Source organism: Leptonotus elevatus, chromosome 6 (genome assembly GCF_054856555.1).
Source record: "Leptonotus elevatus isolate MCC_2025b chromosome 6, RoL_Lele_1.0, whole genome shotgun sequence".
Taxonomy (NCBI): Eukaryota; Metazoa; Chordata; class Actinopteri; order Syngnathiformes; family Syngnathidae; genus Leptonotus; species Leptonotus elevatus.
The window spans coordinates 12,597,388-12,622,235 of NC_141244.1; the positions used below are offsets into that span (position 1 = coordinate 12,597,388).

Here is a 24,848-nt window from a genome sequence, read left to right on the forward strand (position 1 = left end):
GTGTGTGTTGCTACTGTTTGTGTTCAAACATACGTTTTTTAAAGGTTAATAACAACAATACTGCAATATTAATGCTATCTATGACATTTCCCATCATGTGTTAGCATTAAGCTAGTGGATTTTCATAAGTCAGTTACGTGTTTTGGTTAAAATAGTTGTGATTATTTTTTGTTACGCCCTCCCCAGGGAGAAGAAAATATGTCCCCCCGCCACACCCCAACGCTCCACTGCAACTATAAATAGTATCATATGTCTCTAAAATTGGTGTACGTACACTTTCTGCAGAGGCACTAATACCACTTGTGCAAGCTTTGACAATGATAGTGCCACTACCACCTAGTGTAGTAGATGTGCAATTGCACAATATTCTAGTATGGCCCAAAAAAAAGGGGGGTGGGGTGACCACCACCAACCCCCTGCCCCATGCTTTGCATCTCACACGCACACACACACCCTCCACCTATTCTAGAAGGACTGGGTGTTTAACCCAGTCCTTCTCAATGTGCAATTCCAACAAAGTATAATTCCATTTTGTTTTATGTATAATTTTACAATAAACACCAAATGCATAAGGTAATAATAAACAGCTTAAAGCCAGCACCTGGCCTTTATGTGGGGAAAAAAAACACTATCTAGCACCTTACTCGATGTTTTTGCTTGTAACTTGAAAAAAAAAGAAATTGGATCTCAAAAAACTCTCAAGCCAATGTATATGCCACATCAAACATTGGTACTGGCTTTACCATGCATTGAATTACTCGTATTTGAATGTGGGATTCAGTTGGCTGGTTCAATGTAAGGTGTACTTACAATTTTGCAGGCTGTCTCTGTGAGTTAGATTGATGTCAATCGTAGCAAATGGATTGATACAGGAATACAATTTACTCCATTTTGCTGCAAATTGAGAAACTATTAAACAAAATTACACTATTGTGTAGAGCAAAACAGATTAGATTCAATGTGTGTATATTTAAATGTATATGGGGCATGCGTACAGTATGTGTGTGCACATTTGCCTTACTGACGTGGCAAATTTGTACAAGCCTGAGAGGATTTATGAGTTTCACCTCCAATCAAGTCACACACAAATATACACAAACACACACACAGGAGCCTAGGGGTTTGGCAGTTGGTCTATCCGTCTAGCAGTGAGAGCAACCACTCAGGCATGGATGATAATGCAATCAACTGTCATTAGAGGGACAGTGAAAACACTCACACAGGGCACAAATTATGCTCTTTCAGCTGTCAGTCATTTGTTTAAAATCATACACATGCCACTTCGTTACAGAAATACAAGTTCCCCAAGCTTACACTTTACGAGCTGACAAATATGCACACATTCCATGCATACATTTTGAAATACAGAGGAAGGTAACACCGACATCCAAATATCTACGGTATACTATGAGTGCACAACATATTTCATATTGCCTCACCAAAAATGGATCATCTTATGCAACTACACAGCAACACTTTCGCATCCCATGCTACTTTCCACCTGCACGGTATGGTTAAGCGTGAATCTTTTAATTAGGGGTGCAGCAATTAACCAGTTTTATGATTAACCTGACCATGGTTTTTAAACGTCAGGATTTAATAACCGCAGCAATAACACCGGTTATTTCCGCTCACGTGCGGCGCAAAATGCGCCATGCGGCATAGTTTCCACACGGCCCAATTAGCGGACACACAACAACACGGGCCGCGGCCTGGCATGGAACAGGTTGAGTGGGCGTGGGGAAAGGGTAGACCGAAACGAGGCGGCGGGCGAGGCACAGGCCCCGCAGGGCGCGACGGTAAGGCCTCTCGGCCGAGCCGCCTTCACCGCCGCCGTCAGGAACCACCGGCACACCGCTCGCCGCTCCGTCGCCACCGCCGGCCGCCTCCCCGACCCCAGGGCTCCGGGCCGCGGGCGGGCAGGCGGGTGGGCGGTCAGGCGGGCGGGGAGCTCCCGCAAGCCCCCCATTCATGGCCGCCCACTAGAGAGGCCATAGGCCGGGACTTTTGAAGCTGCAGGGCCACCATCTCGGGACTCTCAAGAAACGTATCTCGGCATACGCATTTCGCTGCAAAATGCCTACATGTGTAGCGATAAACTGCACAAATCGCCAATTTAAAGGCTGTGGGCGAACATTTCACCTGTAAGTATGGTTGAAATGGAAAGAAATTGAAAGATGAAAGAAAAAGAGGGTACATATAGATACCGTCCACTTGTTATACATATAGTGCCCATGCCCTATTTTAAGAGCCTACGAGCAGTCTGTCTAATCTGCTGTATTTGTTTTACACAGCAGCAACTTATTTGTTTTTCAGTTATTTATTGTTGTTAAAAAATAAAAAAATTCAAAGAATGCTGATGTGATGTCTACAAGAATAACTGTAAAAAAAAACATAAAACCGCGGTTTTATCTCAGACTATAATCGTACACTAAAATCTGAAACCGTTGCACCCCTAGTTTTAATGTCTAGATTTATTTCAGATACTACTATTCAAAGACTAACAATTTACCAAAATGCTGTATATACAGGGGGGGGGGGGGGGGGGGGGTCTGGCATATAATGCAGGGATAGAATAATCATCAGCATGCTGTGTGGTAATTGTTTTGTTCTAAACCTGAGTTCAATCGAACCCCAGAGCTTTGGTGAGTCAGTCTCAGGGGTTCGGCGGAGGTCAAGACACACACCTGACTCATTTGATTTGTGATGACACACCCCACTTGACCATTGGCTGCAGGTGATCACGTTACAATGCTTGGCCTATCTGTACTGTGGGGAATTTGGTGTTTCAGTCATCAACTTCTGACTATTGTGACTGTACGTCGTTTGATTTCTTTATTACGGTCCGAAAAAAAAGAAGAAGAAATTGGTCGGACAAATAAGTGTAATATGTATGATGTTCCACAGGGTTCAATTCTGGGGCCTCTGCTCTTTTCATTGAGAAAACAACAGTGGTTGTTGTTGATGATGAGTTGAGTGACTTGTGACTTGCAAGTTGAGCAACTCTAGTCAGCACAACTAGCTATCTAGCAAAACAAAAGGAACACTTCCTTAAGCAACAGGGAAATAGGGACTACAAGAACAACGCTTCTGAACTCAAGATGAAGAGAGCCAGATTCAGTGAAAAGAATAGTCTCCTTGTTCATATTGTTCACCAGTAAACCCTATACCTGTCTTACATTTGGAAAGAAAGAAAAAAAACAAATTTTATTTTTCAATAAAGAAGGGTTTGGTGAATGAGCATAGGAAACTGGTGGGTTTCAGTACTTCCAACAAGGTTAAACACCACTGCTTTACAAGAATATGGAGACAGAGAAGGAAGCAGCTGTAATGTGGCCTAAAAATACTGAAATATACAGTAAGTGATGGGCTAAATCACCCTGCTCTATCATGCAACAGTAAGCTCTTGAGAGAGATGCTCAAAAAAATGAGGTCATGGGATGGCACAAAAAGCAGCTAGTAAAAACAGACCCTAAAGCCATTTTGGCTCCAAAGGGAGGAGCGCAAAATCTGATAACATGCCCCATGTTATGTCCCTTGTGGAAGCCTCTGTTGGGGCTGAAGACTTGTTAAAGGAAAAGAAAGGAGAGAGCCATCTCCATCGTACTTGCTAGAGGCTAGCGAGGTCGAGACTGCTGTCAATAGTGTGTGCAAAGTCGAAACTAGTAAACAGGATTACTACAGATCATTGCAGAAAAGACATAGCCCATGCTTAATCCTGTGTCTCTTCTGATAGACATGCATAGCTTTGTGGGCAAATGTCATTGTGCATCACTGTGTACTCGGAAGCTGAAGAGTGTACGCCTAGTTGAGCACGGTAGGGGGTACACAAGAGATATCCTACCGAACAGTTTGACAGCATCTTAAAAACAACCATCCACTTGGGATTGTCTCCAGTTTTGAACTAACTGTGAGTCCATTAAATTTGATGATAAAGAGCTGTAACATCAAACGGGAGGAAAGTGGGCTGGAGTTATTGGAAGGGTATCCGAAAAATATGGGGGAACCTGTGGCGCAAATAAGGGAATATGAATTGGTTAAGAGAGTTTTAGGAAGAAGGCCAACTAAACAAGGAAAAGTACCATAGAGTTCATTGTAAGCCACAAGTTTTAACCAATCCCGTCTGTAATGCACCAAAACCATGCTATTGCTCCATGCTGAAGTGTTACAATTTCAAATGTAATCCAAACAAATCACATGTCGCAGAACGTACTGCATTTTAACCTTAGAGTTTCAACTGTAAAATGACTTAGGCATAACAATAGGTGATTAACTCATTTGCACCCAAAAATGTATAAATACATTATATTTTAAATATTACCATGCTCTCAAAGACAACTTATACTTTTTAATGCTAGAGCAAACAGAAGGCTTTGATGCGGCCTCTGAATTTAAGAGAATATGCTTGAATGGTAGTTATTACAAAAACGGCCAGCAGGTGGGAGCACAGTATAAGAGATCAACCAGGGCCATGTTGCAAAAAGCCCCCCCACTGTTTGAAACAGATTTGTGAATAATGATTAAACTTAGCTATATTCTAATGCTAATTGCTGCAAAACGGAAACAGATAGAAATATACTTTTTGTCCTGATAAAAGAAAAGACTCAAATCTTTCCTTTGGTAGGTTCCATGTTTTATAGCAATAGAACACAATATCCTGTGGGCCTTGAAAAATCAGTCCAAATCCAGTAAAACAGCCGGGAGCAAAAGGGGTTGCTTCAGTGAAAATGGCTGGGAGTGAATGAGTTAAGTAGGGGTAATTCAGGAAAATACTTCGAGAGGAACAGAAAAGATAAATGCTAGAAGTCAAGCCAAGTACTAATTTGGCTGGCGATGAGTAAACCTGGGCCCAGCAGTCCAAGCTGACAGGAAAAACTCTGCAAAACACGCAATAATGTTATTACATATTTATCCACATTAAGTTCGAGAGAAGAGAAGGACTTGTACAGCACATAGGGGCCGCATATTGGAAATATTCCAGTGGTAGTAATAAAAATGTGATAATGGGTTCATTGTGATTTTAAATCCATATTAACGGTGATTTATTGAGCGGCGTACACGCAGGGGATAGAAACGGCTTCTGAAAAGATTTTTGCCATTCCACATCTCACCTTGCATTGAGTCGATGATATGAAGCCTCAGGTTCAAGCACTAATTGGGGCCAATCACGAGTCTGCAGCCCAGACAGAAAGCCATTATGGTCATCAGTGCAAGCATGAAAGGATGTTCCACACAGTGAGGGAGATTGTTAAGAGTCAAGGGCAAGGAAGTCAGTGTGTCTGGGCAAGCGGAGGGGTCTTGGAAGGTTACTGATGGACACAGTAATTTTCTCGGGATTTCACTTTTACCACGCATCTCACTGGAATTATGGTACCATCAAAATGTCTGTTCCTCATGATCATGAATTTTTCAACACATTAACACTGACCAATTAATATAAATGGAATGGTTGAAGTAAATTATTTAGCTATTCATACTATGCTTTATCGGTATGTTAAACGTGATCCAAGAGTCTGTGAAAATAGGCAAATTTGTAATTAGGAAATTAGTTAGTTGCTGTTTTTTATGTATTTATCTAAATAACAAATATAAAAGCAGGGAACACAGCAACAAAGTCTGAGACTGAGATAACACTCTTACTCTACATCCTAATTGTAATTGATCCTTAAAAATTGCTAATTGTTTGGAACTGATTGCTTCATTCACACACCCCGCTGGCATAGAAAGCATCCTAAATTTACCCAATAGTCAATCAGATAATTTAGTCAAATACCCATTTTTGAAAGCATGAAGATAATTACTCTTGAGAGCACAGTGAGGTGGCAGAGCGCTTCTTTCAACAACTCAAATCCAACTGTCAAAATCAATCAGACCACAGCCAGTTCCCCATATCATAACAATAACACAGTGGGTTTAATAATGACGCACTACATCTTTGTCATTACAATTGTGACTATGTCTGTTATTTGCCCTGGGCAATGGCACTTTACTTTCAATGAGAGCTGTGCATGAAAGTTTCTGTGTGTGTGTAAAGTGTATGCAAAAAAACGAAAAGAAAGAAAAAACATGCAGGTGTTGTCTGTGTTTTCTTCCTTTTCAGGTTTGACTCCTGAAAACAAAGACAAAGAAAGACCAACGTAGAAGCCACCTGTATGTAAAAGCTCACCTGTCCTGAATGAACTGTGGCAGGTGAGGTTAAAGCTTCGAACTGAATAAAAGTGGGCGTGACAGTTGAGAGGTGCTGATGTCCGCAGTCATTGTAGCGAACCTGAGCAGGTCTACTCTACATTATACAGTACTATTCATAGAATAATAACCTTATTGAAATGGTTTCAAAGACTTTGTAGATGTTGTAAAAGGTGGAGAACTTTATGATCAATATTAAGAATACAAAATGTCTGCCAATTGTTCCCTGGACCACACACACACACACACACACATCTCCCTGGAATAAGAGTTCATTTAAAAAGCAATTTCCTTTGACTTGATACTGCAGCTAATAACCCTTCCAATATTTACGCCTTCATATATGTTAAGTACTCTAATTCGATTAATAGTGATATGAGGCCTTCATCCACCAATTTTTCCTCATTTCAAAGTGGAATTGAAACAATTTAGGTCATCTGGCCCCATATTCCCACAACCAGGCTGAGGGACATGCAAATCAGATGCAAATGCCACAAAAATTTGAAACTAGTCATGGGCCTGAGTAATAAATACTGAATTTAGCCTCTTGGCATTCCAAAAACAGCCAGTTGGGGTTCAAATGCAAATGGTATGCAAATAGCCCAGATGTAGAGCGCTTTTATTTTTCCTGATGCACTGAGCGTACGGGGCATCCTGGTGGCTTTGAAGGCAGAGGCCCATAACACGGCCATATGATATTGTGGTTTTGAAGCCAGCTCATCGTGCAATCCCTTGACTCATTAGCATTCCTTCTCTGACACTTTCCAAAATGCAATGAGTTGTCAGACTAAACCGAAAGAAAACAGCCTAAACGTGTACAAGACATTTGATGAGATGTTAATGTGAGACCATGAAACATTGCAGAGTATGATAAAATCATTTCTTAAAAGAAATAGCAGGCAGCGGGATACAAGATTGGTGCACAGACCAAGGCCGTGGGTCAATTGAAAGATGCAATTTGCCTGTAGAAGGGAGGAAATTCAAATAAAGTTAGAGTAAGGATGGTAATGTAGTCAAAAGATACTGAGGCAAATGAGATGGAAAGAGTTGCTGAGAAAGCGGTTATTCAAAATTGGCTGGAAAATCTTGGGAAATATTTTACAGGACCGAGAGATGCTTAAAGCAGAGTGGAGAAAGTGAAGAGAAAAATTTAACTTGGCATGTGCACTATGAAACTGAGTTGAGGTGAATGCGCAAACAGTCTGCTGATATAGCTTGCTCACGAAAGAAGAAGGAGAACCATTTGGTGTGGTGAATTAATCTAAGGCAAACACATTTTGCAGAACAGCACCACATGTGATAAGCTTAGTGAACCACCTTCTTCAATTGGCAATGTCTCCGCAAATTACATCCGTCATTGGCACACACACGTACCTTCATCGGCACACACCTGCAGATCTACCATATTAGAAATAATCACTATAATGCACTTTTTTTTTTACTTTTTCGCACTGAACATACTACTTGAGCTAAATCTGGCTGTGATGCCAATGAATTCGAAATGAACACCGCAAAGCCCTTAATCACACCCACCAACCCTCCATACAAGATTCTGGCCCAAGTACTTAGCACATAGTGGTAAAAGGAATGTGGATGTTGGCAGAAAAGCAGATGATTAGAAAGGCTGTTCTTACTCAAATCATGCCAAAGCGCACACGCAAGTACCCTGCCTCTGTTTTTTTCTTGCACACCACCAAGGAAAGCGGATGCGTTTTCTGGCTTTGCTCGGCAAAACAGTTACAATCTTGGGATTATAAGCATTTTGAATGCTGCACCTGTCATTTGAAAGTGTATTATCAAACAAAAGGATATCTAACACGACAATACAACAGTAAATGTAAAAGCGTACTTTAAGGGGAAATAAGTAACTAATTCACTATTTGTTCACAATTTGTAGAAAAAGCATCATTATTAGGTAATTAATTAGCCACACATAGAAAAACAATGTTGGATGTGTTTCTCTAAACAAACAAAAAACAGACAGAAGTGAAGTAAAGTCAAAAATGTTCTTTACAACAATATATGTTTTTTATCAGGAGTGTCCAAAGATTTTCCTTTGAGGATCGCATACAGAAAAATTGAAGGATGTAAGGGCAACTTTGACATTGTCTGATTTTATTAAACACACTAAAACCACGTAACCAAGCAATTATGCATTAGTTTTTTTAGCAAGGATTATTTTTGTTGTTCTTTTAGTTATTTTTAACACCTGTTAAAGGTTTTATGATTTTGGGGTGGACCATAGACCTGCAACCTACTAGAATAGATCCACCACTACCCCACATTCAGAACCAAAGCAAGAGTAACTGCAATAAGATTACAAATTTTAAAGCTGTGTTAGCTTGAGAATCTTGGTCAGTCATTATTATATGATAACATATGAGACCTCGACAGACAGCAGAAAGTGGAGGGAATAATGTTTGCTTCTGAAACTGAAATGTTTTAATTCATAAGAATTAAGTTTTTTTTTTTATGTTTTTGCTAAAAGCTGTAAATAGCTTCTTTACGTATATAGAAAACTTGTAAAAGTTTAATTTATGATTAGTAGTGGTAGTCAGGTGTGTCGTGACCCACCACATCCGCAACCAATAGGGCTGCAGGCAAAGTCAAAACATATTTTTCATATATGCTGAGAGCCATGAGTTAATGGACGGTGGGCCGCAAATAGCCCCCGGGCCGTAGTTTGGACACATCGTTCTATATGTTATAGACACCATATTTTGGATTAATATTGCATTTGTGGAATATGAGTTAAGCAGCAAAATCCACCCATTTTCATCCATCTCGTGGCGGCCATATTGCCACACTTGCTGCCAACTGAAAATGACATCACAGTTACTCAGGGCTCAGGAAATGACCAAACACGGCTCAGCTTCATTAAACAGGTGAGCCGTGATTGGTCGTTACCTGAGCCCTGAGCAACTGTGACATCATTTTAAGTCGACGTCAAGTGGCAACATGGCCATACCCTTGTGATGGAAACGGATGCATTTTGCTGCTTAACTCATATTCCGCAAATGCACTATTAATCATAATCCCATGTTTAGACTAGTGGAGCTGCATAGAACATATAGTTGTGCTTTAAAGTTTACATACCTCAGGGGTAAATTGGGTTACTGTGTTCACTAAACAGACTGCACCAAGAGTGAAAGCGAACTACGGCTTGTTCAAAAGACACCAAAGTTCGAAAACACCATTACAGTCAGTCAAACACATCACAACTATGCATAAGTAATATGCATCATCTTTACATTAGTAAACACATTTCAATAGAAACATCTATCCAGCATCCATAAGATTCCTAACATACCTCAAAGATTTTGAACTGATATACTGTCGAGAACCTCTAAAGCACACAAAGTTGCTATGGAATATGTATATGAGTGAACATCCTTGTTGCCTGCGTGAGAGCCTCCATGCATCTGAGCATGAATACATTAGTTTGATGGTGCAGACATGGTAAGAGAATTTGCCTCCAAATGAATAAATCATTACAAAATGAAACAATTTGAAGTGTTTTCCTTCGTAAATAATACATGCATCAGTTCATGTTCAGTTGTATGTGTTCATATGGAATCGCAACAGGGAAAAATGCAAGCACAAGTGAGAATTGAGTGTATTCACTGCAAACGCATATGCATTCACACACCTCAACAGACACCCAAATGCACAGAATCGCATCACCATCTAACAAATCCCAATGAAAGCAGATGGCATCAAAATTATCCAATGTCCTGTCACCGTCTTTTTATATGCTAATCCAATGGCTGTACACATCTGAATCTCTTTAATGTTGTGTGGTCAGGAACGAAATCAAGCTGCGGCACGCTTGCTGTGAGTGTATAACAATACACCAAGACAGGAATTCTGAAAGCAATGCATCACTAGACGTCGTAAAGCGACAGCCGATATTTCATGTATTTTCGGAGACTTGCACATTAGAAGGACGGATGTTACACTGATTCATTTACCTATGAAAGGGCATCCCACCTCAAATTTGGCTCACCATGAGATTTTATGTGCAAGCACTCATTCTGTCATTCAAACAGCACAGCGGGGGTCCTGCTGTCATCTGTTCCACTCAGCTCATTTGGTGCTTTAAGCCACGCTTCAAGCCACTACTGATGAAAAGTTGATGGCTCCCAACCTCAAAGTGAAGGCAGTGACAGCTGTAAAGCCACCTTCGTTGCATGTGAAAATACAAGAGAATTGTTGCAAACAAATGATCTAAAGGTAACACTTGTCTTTGAACTATGCAAGACCACAAAAATACAATCACTTCATTGACATTGCATGGTAAAAAGAAAAAAAGGCTAGAAGATCAATAGGCCACTTGTCGCAGACCAGAGACAACAAAGACTACGTTTACATGCAGGCAATAACCCTAAAATTGGCAATATTTAGGTTTTGTAAGGCCATGTAAACAGGCGCAACAACCCGAATATGCTCTTATTCGGGGGTTTTAAAAACCCAAATAAGAGCCCTGATGTACTCCTTTCATAACCGGTATTCTTGCTCATATAAACACATTCAGGATATCTCGATCGATCGGGGCAATGTTTTTCGCTGTGCACATGCTCGCTATTTTCTTTTCTTCTTCTTCGCTGATTTGATTCGCAAGGAATCTTCGTTTATGTAGTCACAACTTGTATGCGCAACTCCGTGCTACTTGCTAAAGGAGCGTCCCTTGTATACATTGATTTCTCCACTGCGTTTTCACATCTACGGCGAAAACGCCACAGTTTGTACCTATATACACATGCAGTAAATACAAGTATGTAAGTCCGTGCTTCTGGCATGTAACCCACGGGAAATACTCCAGCCATTGTCAACAAACATGACGCTTGCAAGTTGCAGCAAAGAACCACACTTCTGGAGCGAGGAGGAAACCGACTACTTTATTTAGCGTGGTGAGTGACATAAATATGTCTTTTATAGAACGTATAGTGAGTAAAGAGCCGAAATGACGTTATTTACGTAACTGCATTGTCCGCGGGTCGCGGTCCGAACGGGTTATTCCAATCGAGCACAAATGAGAATGTAAACGGGAGTAACTCTTTCCGCCAAGCATGAAAACATGTTACCTCGATTGTTTCAGAAACCGGAATTCTTACCTTAATCCGAATATTGACTGCATGTAAACGTAGTCAGTGTCAAATAGGAGAGTTGGATGACATCGTGAACACGGAGACACAGTGTTTATTTCAGAGGGTGTGGTGTGGCAAACACCTCTCCATTGATGTAAACATTTGATATGAGTCATATTAGCTGTTATTTTTACCCTACAGAATTCGTAGAGATGTACAATCTCGGACCAGTTCGGCTTGTACATGTATATCAGTATGTCCTTTTTAATAAAATCAGATGTGAATTTACTTGGATGGAATTTTGACAGATAAATTACAGTTTTATTGCTGCTCTCCATTGTTAGTGCTTTGTGTACCACTGAACTAATGCATGCAAGAATAGTCACGTGACGCCCAGAGCTCCATAGGTACCAATGTAACATTGTAATAGTACCACAGGGGAATACAGAAAAAAATCTAACCGGATATAAGCCATTTTATATTGCAATAATGATACAACACAATATAGATATCAAATGAGAAAAGCATCCAGTAGTGCTGTTATATGAAATTATCAAACATAAACAGAAGAGGCACAGTAGCCTACATGTTTTTGCACTAATGTATATATCAATCTACGTAAATAAGAGGCATAAAAAATAATAAAGTTTTCGAAATTCTCAGTAATAAAATAAAAGCAATTAAATTCATTACGTCAATGTCTTCACTTCTGACAGGTATTCTTCATAAATGGCTTTTTAAGGAGGCAAAGAGCAAAAATAAATAATGTGCTGTGCAACATAAAATAATTACATGAATAGTAAATACCATGAAACCACAGAAATAAACAGAAATTGTAGTATCTTGTACCAAAAAAATTATAAAGACCCTGAATCATGAAGACGTCATATTCCGTCATAAGACCTTTGTGGGATGATGTATTATACATGATTGACTGCCTTTTTAAGTTTAGTTTAGTTTAGTTTAAAGTTATACTTTTAAAGTGATTCATGATGACCGCGATGCAAGTTTCAAGCTGGTCTAACAAAGAGGCACTTCATGATAAAAATTTAAATAAAGATTTTAACCACATAACTAATTTCAGAAACTTAAGAGTAAAGGAACAATGATCACCTTAACTATAGAAGAAAAAAATACTTTAGCTTTACATGCGCATATAGGAAGTCATTATCAGATCAGATATCAAAAGGCAGTTTCTGTGTGGATGATTAGAAAAGCCATCTGTCTCACTGAAATAAAACCACACATTATCAATAAACTTCACACAGCTCGATGTTTCACATCATTGCATGTGCGATCAAGCATGGATTGAGCACATAATGCACAATGAAACACTTGGGTTTTAATGAAGAACAAGCAGTGATGAACCTCAAAACTTTTTTTTTAAATTTTAAATAAGACTTGTTATATATAATAAGTACTGTATATGTATACACATACAGTTACGGTATCTCACAAAAAATAGTACATCCCCTCATATTTCTGCAGATTTTCTGTATTGTGTGCATCTTAGACTCAATGAAAAGAAGTCAGTGAACAGCTGATATAACAATGTAAATGCATTGTGTCCCTCAACATAACTCAAAACACAGCCATTAATAGCCAAACCACTGGTAACAAAAGTGAGTATACCCCCCTAAATTGGTATTTAAATCTTAGTGAAGTTCTGGTAAACTCTATGCCCAAGAGAGATAAGGCAGTGCTGGAAAATAATGGTGGTCACACAAAATATTGACACTTCAACTATTAATGGCTGTATTAAGGGTTGAGCTATTATTGGCTATTTATTATTTATGTATGTATTCATTGTGTCTAAAAGTGTCATTTCTTTATAGTTGTCCAATGAAAATATATAAATAAATATCTGCAGAAATAGGATTGTAGCCTACTCACTTTTGTGACATAATGTATATAATGTATACATACACAGTACAAACATAGAGTGCCTCTTAATAACCCCAAATAAAGTTGATCTGCTCTAGTGTAGTACATGTAGTGGATATAGTGTGTAATTCTCTCCACCTTGACTAAAGCCCCATTTTCATTTGAAGAAAAACAGCCCTCATGATGCTGCCACCACCATGCTTCACTGTAAGCATGAGGTTCCTTTAAGATTGAGTAGTGTTGTGTTTGCACCATAAATACCTTATTGAATTATGGCCAAAAAGTTCAGTCTTGGTTTCATCGGACCATAACACATTTTCCCACATATATTTGGGAGATTGCATTTGTGTTTTTTACGAAATATAGTCAGGCTTGGTTGTTTTTCTTTCATTACTGCTGTCAGACTCTTGGCAGCCACCCTGACAAGTTTTCTTCTCTGCTTTTCAACAATTCTAGGGCTCATTTTTTTTATATCACAAAAGCCATGTATTTGATCAGGGTTGTAATAGTTTTGTTTTTTAATCCACTGTATGTGTATAAGTTTGTTGTCTACGGCATACGTCAACCATTTTAACCTTGCTTAGCGAATTAGCGTTGCACATTCTCCACTAGATTATCGTTTTATTTTGCAGAGAAATGGGAATACACCCCCAACATCTTTCCATGAGAACCAAAATTCAACACTAACTTACAGAGATAAACACTACTGCTTCATCTGATGTATTCTACAAATAAGTTGCTACAGCATACTTCAGATGAGTCATGTAATTATTATGACAAAACGGTTGTGTTGTAATTTCTCCAAATTTATCATCTTAACCCCTTCAGACCCATAGATGTTTGGAGTGGACATGAGATAATTTGCATATCTAAACCAATAAAAACGCATAATTCTGGTTCATGGTTGGAGGATCCTAGCTAACCAATCACAATCGCGAGTTGATTTGCATGATGTTCATGTTAAAAATGTTACATATAAGCTTGGTAAGTTTACAACACGTTACAGCCATACTATCCTGGCGTCCACTATAACAAATAAAAACATTAGATCCCCCCCCCCCAAGGAAAAAAAGTTCCATTTGGTCTTATGTGGGAAAAAAAGTCTAAATCGGTAAAAAAAATAAAAAATAATTGCCCAGCAGGACAAATGCAGGACTGAAGGGGTTAAATAGAAACAAAGCCATTGTAGAAAACTATCAACACGTAGCAAGAGAGCAATGCAAACTTTGAAGCCTACAGAGTGAAAGTTGCTGTTTTTAATGGAAGCCCTCTTTGGAATAAATGCACCGAGTGCAGTTCAGCCATGATAAGCCCATTATGTTTTGAGTTTCAGTCCCATCCCGCCCATGTGAATTAGAAATGGTGGACTAAACTGAAAGCACACGCCAGTTCCAGTGTAAACATACACAAACAAAAACAAGCTCAATTATTACTTGTCAACAGCCTGCCTTGCAGTATGGCCAGTCGACAAATTATGAGGCTTACGGCACGGCACGCACACGTACACACACCCAATGAGTTACTTAGTGTATATTCATGCAGCTTTTCTCTGGTCAAGCAAAGTCCTGCCAAAGCCTCCAATCATTTTTTTTTTCTGCTCGGTGATCAAGGTTACTTTGTCCAACGCCAATTCAAATTAAACCCGCTGCTCAAATCATTCACAGCTTTTAAATCCACTTTATCTAGTATCTGTGCTCTCACATGGAAATCTAACACATAGCCAATTCATTTATATGTATGAAGGAAAGATTAGACAGGGACGTGTAGAATTAATTTATTACAAAACCAATGACATGCCCATAACACACACCAGTAGTCTCAGGCTGTAAAAAATATTTGAATTCTTTAACCTTCCCATCTGCTGTCACACATTCCGTTTTCCACAGGTCCTTCATACATCATATAAAACAGTAAGCCCAAACAGTGTTCAATCACATGTAGCAAGGGTTTCACTTCAGCAGGTGGTCTTAAATGAACATGCACACTTTGCTTTCCATTTCAGCAGGTGGTCAGCAAATAATGCCACCGATGTCTGAGAATTGGACCCTATGACAGAAAGTAGGGGTCATCATCCAAAACAATACCAAAAAAGGTAAAGGGTGGGGGCTTACAGGCGGCCTTGAAAAGCCATTTGTTGAATGCCCTTGAAGTCCTCATTCTGGATTTCTTTTGCTTCGTACTCATTCGCACTCTCACAGCCACACCATCACCCTCATGTCACATTAATTGCTAATGTCTTTCAAGCGTTAATTTCTTCATGAGAGAAATTACGCATTTGTTTTTGTTGAGTTGAGATGACAGGGGAAACAAAGAAGAGGACAAATTAGTAGAAAGAGAGACCAAAAGGATCAGCTTTTAATGGAGCAGACAAGCTAATTGTTCCAAAAGACACAAAATGACAACCCCACAAAAAAAATGTCAAAGAATATTTTAAGATGAGAAAAGCAGACAACTTCCAAAAACTGAAATATAACTCAATTGATCTGGTGGTGATCCAAAATTATTTTATTTTTTTCTTAACTTACTTACTATGCCTCCGCTCTGTTGATTCAATGGCTCTACTTTACACATCCATGGTATATATACCAATATATGGCTTCTGGGTATTTCAAATCCCTGCAGAATGCAGGCAGTCTTCCCGGGATAACAAGGGGTGACTGGCTCGTTGACTTCTGTGGGGAATAGGGAATACACCCTAAGAACCCAAATTCCGGTGGGAAATCCTATTTCCAGCATCTCCAATCATTTATCCCCATGTTGCTTCATTAGGCGACAGAGTGCAATATAATATAAAATAAATGAACAATGGAAAAAATATAAGAACAACTTTGATTATCTTGTTTCTATCGGTCCTATTGTTTTTTCTAGTTTGGGAAACAAGACATCAACGTCCTTTTGGGCAGGCAGCTTTTAAATTTTAGATTTCTTAATGTAAAAGACTCTACACAATTAAGCCACTACATTTTTCCAACCTTTGAACTCTGTGTCTTTAAATGTGACACAGTTAATTTATGAATTTGTACTAACAAACTTCATGCCATCAATAGATTTACCGATAATCTTGTCACATCTAACCACTGTGGACCAATGAAACTGTCCGAGTCTGCACTCATACTGAATTACATTGGTGGCAACGGTGGGATTTGTGCCCTGGCATTTGTCAGCGTTTTTCCAGTGTACAAAATTCAGAGACGGCCACCTCCACCAAATTTGCTCACCACTGATATCGCAGTGATAACACAGCGCGCTCCAGCTGTGTTGATAGAGCTCGGCCGCAACGCATTTTAACTGCAGTTGCAGTGTTGTGCCATTATGGAGGAGCTATATCGGAGCAGTGCACCGGAAAGACGTGAAGGAACAACAGAAGAAGTAACAGATTTCTTTCTTTTTTTTTTACTTTAATGTACCGAAGAAGAAACAGATCATGGAGCAACCGTTGCACATGACCATTTCCTGGTTGTGAGACAGAGGTGGCGCGCTCAAGCCATCGCCAAAGTCATAAAAACACAGTATTTACAACAACGCTGAATTATATTTTCAATTTAATATGTACTAGTGGATGCATTTTTAATGATTGTGGTTAAAAAATGGCAAAAATTAATGGCAACTTTTGGATTCATATAATTTCTCATTTCTAGTCCCTGATCGTAAAGTGGCTGCAGGAGGGCAGCCGATAATCAAGTCACCGCCGCAAGAACTGATACCTTAAAAAAGGACTGCACAGATACTGATACCTGTCACCCGTAATAGTCAGGATGATACCACCTCTGCCTCATTTTGAGCCAGGAAAAAACCCTACTTTCTCTTGGGACAAATACACACAGGAACTTTTACCTTTTGGAGCGAACCTGCACTCTCTCGTCACCTCCGTCGCGACTCCATCACGGCACCACTGTGCGGCCGTTCATTTTAATGCTTTCAAGAGCAACTTTTGAAGTTTGCCAGTGGGCACGGTCTGACATTAATGGGGGCCCAATGGCCCAGGGCCACCAGGTGACTGCTTCGGATAGTTCTAATATCTTATTGTGTGACTATTACTACATTCTACTTTTAATTTCGTATTTGTATGTATGTCTATGAAGTATACAGTTGTTATAATTACCGATGAGTTTGCTTACATGATCTTTTATCAAATTGGCAGCAATCTATGAATTACCAAGAAGCCTTTTGCCAACCAATATACATTGTAAAGACGCATAAACAAAATTTCCCTTTCTTTCCATTGCATCTTTGGCTGAGGACAACAGGGCGGAGCGAATGACGTAGATGCCGTGTGAGAGAAAGCACAACTGAGCTTTACACATGGATGTCAGTAAGCATCATTCATGAATCCAAGCATTATTTGTCTGAAAATTTGGTTTGTAAACCGACTTGTTAGTGAACACAGGTTCCACTAAGACGGACCACCTTAAATGCTTTTCACCTCACTGGAGTAGCTGAGGTTTTGATGCACACTCAAAACTCAAATCACTGATCATAATTCAAGGCAAAAATAAATACCGGTGAATAAATCAGCTTTTATAAATTTAATTTAAATTTATAAATTGAAAAAAAAGTGTTTATGGTTGAGATTATGTGCATGTGGGGTATCTCACGGCAAAAAAAGAAACAGGATGTCTGTTAAGAAGTTGAGGTTCACAATGGTGGCAAAGATGCAAGATATGCAACAAACCGAAGCAAAAGCAGTATTATGGAGACATGTTGACTGATATGCTCGTGTGTGGTCTGAACACTCCATAGTACACTTTCACAGTCTGCAATTATTTTAAACTTCCTGTTTGAGACAAGTTTTCAAATATTTACTCCTCTGGCACCCAAACGCTGCTGTCATGTTAACAAATTGAAAGTGTCACTACGTTTTCTGTCATGTGTTTTCAACAGTAGCCGTTTTCATTACATTTTTGATGTGGTCAAAATTCCTTTCCTCAGAGTAATCAATAGATGAGATTGAGCGATGATCCCTCCTTTCCTTGTGCAATCCCGCGCCCCTCTCTTCTCTATCCCTATTTCTCTCGAGGGAATTTTAAAAGCCGGCCAGGCTGGGTTACCTAATCCCATTGCTTCTAAAAGGTTCCTGGGTGCTGCATACATGAGGGTCACCTTGTAGGATCACCCGGACACGCACATGCATGCACGCACACACAGGGCTTGGGATCACTCCAATTTCCTGACTTCTAAATGGTTATACTTGACTGCTTGGACTCCTGGTCTATTTGTAGGCTTCGGATGAATTCCAGGCCACGGAAAATGTTTGCATGCCTGTCTGCAACACATAGCATACAGAAGACGTAAGTAAGCTATTCTGCATTTGAATTTTTCCCCACTTCAAAATGGTAAATGCAAATCATTAGTAATGTGCGCCTATGTGATTATTTGAGACTAAAAATGTGTCATTTTTAAACACTGCGACTCAGTAAGTGATAATTAGGCATTCCATGTGTTTATGTGACAACTTTAATATTCAAAATGGTTTAACCCTGTCAACAAATGGATTTGCATATCCATATTTACATATTAACAGCCGCCCCCAGCCGTCACATGCCTGCTCTACGCTTTTAGAATCTTAGTATAAATAGAACCGAGTGCAGATGTAGTGATAAACATTATTTAAGTGTATGCATTTAGCTATACAAGCCAGCATATATTATATTTATTGCATCTAGTGTCTGGTTCAGTTGTCTATTGTTATTATCTCTCTACCTTTAATGAGCTGCTGCAGCATATAGTCAGCCGTGCGCCTCACTAGTGTCTGTTTCTGTGAGACTCGCTGCTGCTTTAAATTTTGCATCTACCTCTTTCGGCTGTACCCTTGATCCATTATCCTGCGGATACATCCTCTCCCGTTTCCCTTACATCGCTTTCCCCTACACCATTTTCTCTCTCCGAGGCGCCGGAGCAGACTGTCGTGTACATACTGTACAGCAGCAAGTTAGCGGAAAGACAGCGCGTGTTTCTCACACACGAAAACAGTCCATCTGATCTTGACGCACATCACATCACATCACACATTTGCCCTATATAGAATCACTTCTCACTACCTCTGAAAGTGTGTGTCTGTCGAACGGCCATGTGTGCGCGTTTGTAAATGTGAGAGGCGGAGTCAGACGGAACGTTTTAAGGCTTCACTCACTATGACACGGCGGCGCGTAATGTTGCGTAGCGCACGGTCAGCCAATGAGAAAATCCTCACCCTCCGATTTATGAATGAATGAGGCGCCGCATATGCGATGTCTACACGCACACACTAAAAGCGAGGATACTCTGCAGTGATGCAATACAATCACTCGGAGCAGCAGGAGTGGCTGAAAAACACGGGTTGTATGAACAAAGTATTGATATTTCAACAATGTCTAAATTACATTTGCATTACATATGTGATGGATGAACCTGTAAATAAACCTCCTTTTTTCCTTCAAGTTTCTAAAAGGGCATTCCTAAACCTTCAGTACAAGAAGCAACAATATGTCTTTCATTGAGACATTTGTAATAATATTTACCAACAATGCTCATCATAGCTTTAATACCTGCAGATCTGTGTTGTTCAACCTCATCAAAACACCTCACACCCCCCTCTGTGAAGCCATATCCTCCAACTGCCTGTGTCCAAACAAGGAACTAAGAGCAGCCCATTTGGCTGACACTGTGTACAAGGGAGTCATTTTGCCTAACCGCTATGTAAAACTCATAACTGAAGTGTTTTGTGTGAGGACGGCTGGCAGCGACAGGGACAGCGACAGGGACAGCGAGAGGGAGAGCACTTGCATTTATGCATGTGCCTTTCTATGAAGTCAATTTCTGGCACATTGCTACAGCCCCTCAACTAGCTCATTTACTGCCAGTGTGCTATTGCAGGCTAACAGTGCCCTCTGTGGTCATACAGTGGAGGACATTAAGCATGTGGTCCAGCATTCACAAGTGCAGACAGTTGAGCAGGTGTAAGCGCAATGAAAGCAAAGCAGCCTTCTAAAGATCTGCCATTTTGTTGAAACAAGTGAGACAAAGGAGAGTCTTTGATTTGAATTGTGTTATAATTCATTTAGTTTTATTGAAATTCACTAGCATGATTATTGATCATCTCAGCTATTAGCTTATAGCTAAAATTATCCTTTGCCGTTCCATTATACAAACATAAGCTGTTTGATTTAACCCACATTGAGGGGGACGAAATGAAAATAGTGAATGAGAAAGGAAAAAGTTATTGACAAAGAATGATTCTCAGATGCATGACCTCATCATGTCTTTCCATTTCTCCCGGGTTCAGGCTGCCATCTAGAGGCCGCCACAACAACTGCTACTACGCTTCACACCAGGTGATGTCATACTTGGAGAAAGAATGAAAGAGATAGGGGAGGGGGGAGTACGCAGAAAGACAGACAGGGGAGCATGTGAGTGAGGGAGAGGAGGTGATGTCATGTTTTTATAGCTTGGTCTTTGTCTAAAATTGTTGATTTCACGATGCGGCATCGATCTGATGAACGTCTGACGTCGGCTGTTTTGTCTTGTGAAAACACACAACACACAAAAATTATCAATCAAGTACCTGTGTTCAATAAGACACACTACATCCCTCTGTCATTGATATTCTACGCTATTCCACTCCCACATACACTTGCAGAAATGTCATCCCTTTCCATACACCACTCACAACAGCACATAAACCTCACTATAATCATTGTCAATTTTGTCCATGACAGACTATTTCTCCTTTCGACAATCTTAACGAACAATCCTCACTCTGAAAGCAAGGGGCGGGGCCTCTCTAACTATGAGGTAAGAGAAAAAGAGGCACTAACAAAGAGGAAAAGACAGAAGACTGTAGAGGAGAACGAAACGGGAATCAAACTAATCCTTCAGCTTTACCAGAGTGCTGCTACCCCTTAATCACTACCCTGCAGACATGGCAGAAACTGGTAGACAATGGAGAGAAATAATATTCCCCAATGCTTGCTGAAGCCTCAAACTACTTAACTGCATAAAAGAATACCAACCAAGAAGGCGCATGACAGAGAACCAACAATGGCATGATAAGACTGAAGCTGTTCATATAATTATATTACGCCAATCTTTGTCAGAAGGCGGTCAAATTGTTGTCGCCCTTCAAGTTATGGCATAAGTCATATGATACATAACGTCACAAACCTGTTATGTTCTTTAAAACCAATTTACTGCCAGCTCTCCTAGTTAACGAGGATCTTTGACTTATACAGTGCAACTGTCAATAACAGTGAATGAGTTTTAAAACTGCTAGTTTCTAAAATGGCACAAAAGGTGGACTCGCAGATTAATTAATCCAGTGACAAATCATTTTATTATTGTGCCTGTCACTTCAGCCCAATTAATGAAATCAGATAATTCTCTCACGGCACACTGCTAGGGATTCCCAATCTCCTAAATCAGCATTTAAAAAGTATGAAAAATACTTCTAGGCCATAAACATAAAACAGATGAAAAATATTAAGTTCTGCAGTAGAATAAGTGTGCCTTTGTTGCACTAGTGCCATCCTAAACTCATTGTGATCTCATATCTTTTGAGCAAAATGTCCCTATCAGAAAGTAGGTTGTCCTTGTGAAACACAATATACAAACACACAATAAGAAGAACCGGGAAAGATGTGGTGTTACAGAAACTGAGCAAAAAGAAAATACTATCCATAAAAGCAACATTTGATCTTATTACCAAGAGACTATTGCATTATACTGTCTTGAATTGCACCTTTATTTGCAATGGACCTTCAAACAGCTACAGAAGCAATGTACAGTAATCAGATTGTGAAAAAGGCGGATATTTCCCGCACAGGAACGTGAGCGAGAATATAGAAAACAACTCTGCACCTACTTTCTGAAAAATGGTGCTTTTATTTCATTACTGATTCAAAGTACCTAGACGGTAAGGCAATTAAAAAATTCCTACAATACGGCCTTGGTCGACATTCAAAAGCTCGAACACATCAAAAGTGAATCCAGAGCTCTGAAGGTCATACTATTGATTCATTAATGTACGACTGGACAATTTGCCATTAAACTTGAGCCCATCAGCTCTTGTGTTATAGTCTTTGTACTTGTGGTGGTATATGTTGAGGGTTGGACAACATTCCAAATATTAATTTCATTGACTAAGCGGTTAAGAAGATGGATGGATGGATGTTTTATAATTATGGCCTTGAAGTGTTTTTTATACTGTTCCGTGAAACATCATCACGTGTGTCATTAGAAATGATCCAAACTCTGGTTGGTGGCCCGGTGGGTGGTGTCTGGTCGGTGCTGGATTTCACTTTCCTTTGTTTTCTTTGGTCCTTCCTCGGGTCTCCTGACGGCAGTGTTCGGTTTAGGTGAACGGTATGGGATTTTTTAAATAGGTTTTTGGTGAACTAACAAATACACACACACTCGCACGCACGCATGCATGCATGCACGCACACACGCATACACATACTCACCCACATACAAAAAAAAAAGAAAAGAAAAAAGCAATGATGATGACATTACCGAATGAACAATACTGAGCTCTTTAAAAAAATAAATAATTAAATAAGAAAATAAAAAATAAAAATGATCCAATTTCACCTAATTGGCCCGAAAGTGATTTATTTACTACAAATAATGTATATTTGGTTTATCTATCTATGCCAGCAGCAAATGGTGACAGGCAGAAAAATGAAATAGCAGAAGTTACAATGAAGCTGTGGGTCCGCCTAGCGCTATTTCCATCAGAATAAAAGCTTTGTGTTCACCTAAACCGCCCTTGGTTTCACATTAAATAGATACTGTGAGTAAATTGAAACAAGATTATCATTATTTTTGTATAGTGTATATACTTTGTGGCATTTTTGTTCAGTGGCTCAATAAAGTTTCTTAAAAAGTGCTATTTTTCACGTATTTCCTTACACGTAATTTAAATTAGCGTTGCAGGTTTAAAATATACATTTTCGTTATTTTTCGGAAACTACTTTTACTCACCTCTGAGGCACCTAACACTTTGAAAACTTATGTGATAAGACGGCTATAAGAATTGTTACATTGAGGCATTTTTAACAAGAGACTTTTGCAGTTTGTCAAAATTCAGGTCAGTGTATTTCCTCTTTAACAAACGGCAGTTTTTTTATATTGAAAATCAATAATGACTCTCTTTTTGTTCCTTTTTCAACATTTCTATTAGGTACTCAGTGAAAGAAGTATATGTGATTGAGTACACGGGACATGCATTTGTAACAGCTTGCAACAAGCCCCTCAGCTAACCCAGTTCCATGTCTGCCCCCCCCCCCCCCCTTGCAAAACAGATGCAAGTACAATCTGCTACTTTACACCTGTCAACTGGCTTAAGGATTTTAAAACAACAACTAACAATAAGCATTTAAATCGTCAAGAAAAACACTACAGGTAAAGAAACCAAAAAAATGACTGTACATGACATCTTTTTTCCACAAAGTCATTGACATTAGCACACAGAACCTGTTTTGACTGCTAATTGTAGGTAATGTGACCTTTCCCTTCATGTCCTAAATGCTCAACAGACACAACAATGTCACAGTTACATTTTGCATAAGGTTAATCTGTTTCAGCGGTCATTCATACAGATCAGTACCAAGGAACTACACCTTCAAGCTGTGCTCTACATAACACATCTGTTTGGAAAACGTGGAGGACACGGACAGCACATCAGAGTGTTATGAGGAAGAATTCCTTTTTAGCAACATGGTTGGCCAACAGAGCAACACTGCCCCCTTGTGTTTCATAACATAATTACAGTCATTCAGAGGCCAAATCAGGTACAACTCAGGATTCTACCCATCCAACTGAATTCTACTTTACCTTCCAATATTTGTTGAAAATTACTTCTTTTTTTAAATCTCCACTATTAGTTTGTGTCATAATTTCTTGACTTTTTCCCTCTTCGTGTTGATCATAGACATGACAGAATATTAGATACGCTAGCACTGTAGCAGCTGGCTGAAGACGTTCCTATTTGGCGGCCATTTAGCGGAGGTATGTGCCTATGTGGCGGACATGTTGGGCAGGTCAATGTTCTCAGCAAATGACATTGAAATTAAGTCATAAGTAACTTACTCATTTCCTATCCGATTTTCATGAGGTTTACTTTTTTGTCAAAGCCATTGGCAGTGTGTGCTATCCGCATTTCTAAAATATGGTGACAACTTACGACCTAGTTTAGCATCGTCATAAATATGCAGCTCAAAAGGGCCATGTTGTATCTAGGTACATAAGTTCGCTTTACACAATCAAATGTATGTCTGACAAGAGAAATTCCCATCGATCAGATTACAATGCAGATAATAGTTCAATTCTTGAGAATGGATACCAGCAAATTAGGAGAGTGCAATTCATTAATTCATGAGTACAAATGAAAATTGTGTTGTTGTTGTTGTTGTTTTTTTTTGGGGGGGGGGTGTATTGTGATCAAACTTATATTGCAAGAATATACAGAGAAACCTCTCAAATCTAACATAAGGGAGTTTTGGGCAACTTCCCAAGTTGACGATTATTTTTTTTCTCCTGGGAAAAATTAATGGAAATTTACAAGTTCCAGGATCGAACTGTTGCCTTGACAAGCTTTATCACCTGTACATAGAATGGTTCCTGTAAAATTTTAAAGGGGGGTGGAATTTTTTTGTTCCTCCATAATTTCTATTACATGTTGAGCAGGTTTCCCATAAATGTAAAACACAATCCAGA

General features: G+C 39.5%; 1 protein-coding gene across 1 annotated transcript in view; it reads right to left on the reverse strand.

The window, feature by feature from the left end:
* The window catches only part of cdkal1 (CDK5 regulatory subunit associated protein 1-like 1), a 225,274-nt gene that overhangs the window by 198,722 nt on the left and 1,704 nt on the right, over positions 1 to 24,848 (reverse strand). The gene's annotated exons all lie outside the window — the stretch shown is intronic.